The sequence below is a fragment of the Electrophorus electricus genome, chromosome 24, assembly GCF_013358815.1.
Source record: "Electrophorus electricus isolate fEleEle1 chromosome 24, fEleEle1.pri, whole genome shotgun sequence".
Classification (NCBI taxonomy): domain Eukaryota; kingdom Metazoa; phylum Chordata; class Actinopteri; order Gymnotiformes; family Gymnotidae; genus Electrophorus; species Electrophorus electricus.
In genome coordinates this window covers 11,412,445-11,417,444 of record NC_049558.1, presented here as the reverse complement: position 1 = coordinate 11,417,444, position 5,000 = coordinate 11,412,445, and the positions used below count along the sequence as shown (strand labels likewise).

Here is a 5,000-nt window from a genome sequence, read left to right as displayed (position 1 = left end):
CAAAATGTCTGTAAAGTTGGTAAAAATAAAGTCCTTCTTACGCAATGTACATGCTATTACTTTAGCTACATCTCCCTATATTGTTAACACCTACTGTACTGTAAACAGGAAATGAGGCAGCCGTTTAACTGGCCATTGGTTTTGGGTTTTTTCTAATCTCATTCTGATTGATTGGTGTCTGGAGAGAGGTGCCCTGTGTGAGGAGCCATTCGCAGAAACATTACGTTTCTGTCCTGTTTCATGAACACACAGACACAACCTCCACACAAATCGCTGACCACAGCAAACCCACCCTGTCACAGATGAATCTTTGGGGACAGCCCTGCTGAACCGCTGTAGCTGGCTCTTTAAACACACCTGCGTTGACGAGGACAGCCATAATGCACCATAACATGCCATAAGATGTGTCAGCTCCACCTTGCTTCCAAACAAGCTTCCAGTTCTTCAGCTCTACCTGATTATGTCTGGATTGAGCCGGATGAGTAATACGTCTTATATACACACAGGGAGAGTGTAATATCCTTTGATCAGTCTCTCTCTTGCTCTCTCTCTCTCTCTCTCTCTCTCTCTCTTTCTCTCGCTCTCTCTCTCTCTCTCTCTCTCTCTCTCTCTCTCATACACACACAGTCATTTTGCACTTTTTTTGCACTTTTGTTATTATCCTGGTGTTCAACACAGCAGGGAGAGAGACAGTTAGAGAGACAGTTAGAGAGACAGCCATTCTTCCATACCTGACACATTTAAATTCCTGCCCTAACTGTGTTTTATGTTTTAGAATTTGGTCTTTGTTACTAAAGGTCTTTGGTACTAAAGGTTAGATCCAAAGCTTTTGGTTAGATCCAAAACTCAGGTTCCAGCACCCCTGACTGACCTGAACCCATAGCTACATGATAATTGATAACTGGCTGAAAACTGATGCGTTGTTTATATATTGATAATTTGCTGATTGGGGAACCAGTGGCAAAAAAAGAGTCTCACAGTGAACATCGTTCAGTTAGCTATATTAACAAGCCCAAGACATGACCAAACTTCTAATCAATCTTCTAATGTAGGTGTTCTTCACAAGCCTCTGAATGACGTTTCTGAATGTTGTATGACGTCATGTGACACAGTCTGACAGAGTCTGACATCATCAGTGAGGACCTACACCCTCTCCACTCCCTGGCTAGTCCTACCTGGGTCTCCTGTGGGCAACCTCAGACTCCACACCCTACACCCTACACCCCACACACCAAGCCTACACCCTACAGACCAACCCTACACCCCACACCTCACACACCACATTCCAGACACCACAACACCCCACACCCTACACATCACACCCCACACACAACACCCCAGACATCACACCCTACACCCACACCCTACACACCAACCCTACACCCTACACCCCACACACCAACCCTACACCCCACACCATACACACCACACCCCACACCCTACACCCTACAAACCAACCCTACACACCACACACCACACCCTACACCCTAAACCCCACATCTCACAGGCTTCCTGTTTTATCTGCCTGCACATGTCTGTAAGAGGCCTCAATTCTCTCATCCTCCACCCAACTACGCCATCATTAAAAGCGGATTAACATCGGCTGATGATAAAACCCACTACAAAGGCACCGTTCCGGTGCACAAGACCCTTTGCCACGTTAAACAACCTTTTAATTAAACTCCCCAAACAGCACTTAATGCAGACACTATAAAATAATAGCCCTTCAGTGCACACTGAGCTCCCCCTGTGAAACGGAGGCTCCTCCACGTAGTGAATTCAACGTTTTTCCTGCTCTGCATATTAAATAAGTGAAAGCAAGACGCCCAGATTAAGGGCCACTCCGCCACGTCCTGGCATGGATTTAAATGTCTTTGGCTCTACTGAAGCTCTGCTTCCACTAATTACTTTGCAGCTGTATGCAAGATTTGTTGAAGCTGCGATTTAAAGAGCAAGGGTGCAGAGAAAGGGTGTGTGGGGTTTAGTAAGGTATATAGGGTGTAGTAAGAGATGTGGTGCTTGATAAGGTATGTGGGGTCTGGTAAGGTATGTGAGGTTTAGTAGTGTATGTGATGTTTGGTAAGGTATGTGGGGTTTAATAAGGTATGTGGGGTTTGGTAAGGTATGTGGGGTTTAATAAGGTATGTGGGGTTTGGTAAGGTATGTGGGGTTTAATAAGGTATGTGGGGAGTGGTAAGGTATGTGGGGTTTGATAAGGTATGTGGGGTTTAGTAAAGAATGTGGGGCTTGGTAAGGTATGTGGGGTTTGGTAAGGTATGTGGGGTTTAGTAAAGTATGTGGGGTTTTGTAAGGTATGTGGGGTTTGATAAGGTATTTAGGGTTTAGTAAAATATGTGGGGCTTGGTAAGGTATGTGGGGTTTAGTAAAGTATGTGGGGTTTGGTAAGGTATGTGGAGTTTGATAAGGTATGTAGGGTTTAGTAAAGTATGTGGGGTTTGGTAAGGTATGTAGGGTTTAGTAAAGTATGTGGGGTTTGGTAAGGTATGTAGGGTTTAGTAAAGTATGTGGGGTTTGGTAAAGTATGTGGGATTTGGTAAGAGATGTGGGGTTTAATAAAGTATGTGGGGTTTGGTAAGGTATGTAGGGTTTAGTAAAGTATGTGGGGTTTGGTAAGGTATGTAGGGTTTAGTAAAGTATGTGGGGTTTGGTAAAGTATGTGGGATTTGGTAAGAGATGTGGGGTTTAGTAAAGTATGTGGGGTTTGGTAAGGTATGTAGGGTTTAGTAAAGTATGTGGGGTTTGGTAAGGTATGTAGGGTTTAGTAAAGTATGTGGGGTTTGGTAAAGTATGTGGGATTTGGTAAGAGATGTGGGGTTTAGTAAAGTATGTGTGGTTTGGTAAGGTATGTAGGGTTTAGTAAAGTATGTGGGGTTTGGTAAGGTATGTAGGGTTTAGTAAAGTATGTGGGGTTTGGTAAGGTATGTAGGGTTTAGTAAAGTATGTGGGGTTTGGTAAAGTATGTGGGATTTGGTAAGAGATGTGGGGTTTAGTAAAGTATGTGGGGTTTGGTAAGGTATGTAGGGTTTAGTAAAGTATGTGGGGTTTGGTAAGGTATGTAGGGTTTAGTAAAGTATGTGGGGTTTGGTAAAGTATGTGGGATTTGGTAAGAGATGTGGGGTTTAGTAAAGTATGTGGGGTTTGGTAAGGTATGTAGGGTTTAGTAAAGTATGTGGGGTTTGGTAAAGTATGTGGGATTTGGTAAGAGATGTGGGGTTTGGTAAAGTCCTAAATCAGCTCTCACACATACCGAAAGGCAGCTGAGAACAACGCCACAGTGGTGGTGTTTGTGCAGTAATGTCAGTTTTGGGGCGATTGTCACACAGATGAAGAGAGTGAATTTAAAGGGAGCAGCACGGCAACTGTTGTGTGGAAGCAGGCATGCGGAGACACGCTCATTAGCACGAAGAACACAACCTCATATTGGTAATCTTCTGAGGGCCGTTGAGAAGAAGATGACGAAAGAGGAAATACACTCAGCAAAGCAAGAGTGAAAAACCAACAAAGAAAAAGTTTTGGACTAAGTGTAAAAGTGCCCTAGGGAAAAACCAATCAGGGAGAGTGAGGATGAAGCTCCTCCCCCTGACCTCAGGCCACGCCCCCATCTAATTAGTCCGCATATAGAAGATTTGAGTTAACTGCCAGGATGAACATTGCCAATGGTAAGAGAAAGAATCCACTTTATTATCTACAGTGCTCGTTTAGTGAAAACACACAAACAAATAAAAGCCGTTCCAACTCCCCACCCAAACAGCCAGGGAGAATGAAAGCAGCACCGTGGGTGGCTAAACGTAGGCACAGGTGTCATTTGCCAGCCGACAGCTCATTACAGTCAGGTAGCGCTCCGCGGTCTTTATCTGTCTCCCGGGCGCGTCTCCGATCGTCTCTCTCAGCTACCCGTCCCTAATCAGGAGACTCGGACAGCTGCGCACGCTGCCTGAAATTCGCCAGCAGCCCAGGACTGAAGAGCAATGTCCCAGCGTCAGATCCAGCGCTAACAAGGCCAGGTGTGTTTATGTCATACCGCGCTCATTACTGCTAACGGAACGCCACGCTGACTGAGTTCGCTTCCCGTACGTCTTCTAGGAAAACAGCGGTTGGAGCTTTTCTTTAATGGTGTCTGCTACATTTTTGTCTACTTCGGCTAAATGTCCCTAGAAATTCACGAGTGAAGTCCGTCGCGAACTTTCTGACACAGAACCGACGGGAAAATGTATAAAAAGAAGATATTTTAGCACAACCAACAGAATGCACAATCGAGAGGGGGTTTGAAAGGAAGGGAGTGAGAAAGAGAGGTTTTGCAGTGTTTCTGTCTTAGAAAATTGTTCGCTAACTGCCATTTGTTGACTCAGAAACCCTCTGCCTTCTGCTTCCTCTAGATCACTGCCTCAGACTCCATCCTGCCTCCACCTTCACCGCCACAGCGTGGCAAGAAAGTTTATTTGGAAATGAGCCTCACAAATGTAATATTTGCATCACTGCATCCAACAAGACATGGTCCCTGCTGCCTGTGAAAACACTGGAGTGAACTATCTCTATTAAAAATGGGAGAGGGAGAGAGAGAGAGAGAGAGAGAGAGAGAGAGAGAGAGAGAGAGAGAGAGAGAGAGAGAGAGAACATGATGGCCCAGCTGGTGATTTGAATATCTCCCTAAATTATAATGTACACCCAATTTACTCTCATTAGTAGTGAAATTAACTGGTAAATTTGTTTAGATCACATTCTCTCAGAGAGAGAGTGAGGGATGGAGAGAGAGAAAAGAAAGTGGAGGAGAGAGAGAGAGAGAGAGTGTGTGTGAGGGGGGCATAAACACTAGAGAGAAAGCTAGTCTGGCCTTTCAGAACACACACTGAAATCTGGAATCATCTATAAAATTAAACCAGGCTGATCAAACACATACACTCTAGTACACACACACACACACACACACACACACACACACACACACACACACACACACACACATGCGCATTATTAACTCT

At 44.7% G+C, this 5,000-nt stretch overlaps 1 protein-coding gene across 2 annotated transcripts in view; it reads right to left on the bottom strand.

The window, feature by feature from the left end:
* The window catches only part of LOC113589297 (cadherin-4-like), a 297,607-nt gene that overhangs the window by 12,465 nt on the left and 280,142 nt on the right, over positions 1 to 5,000 (bottom strand). The window lies entirely within an intron of this gene.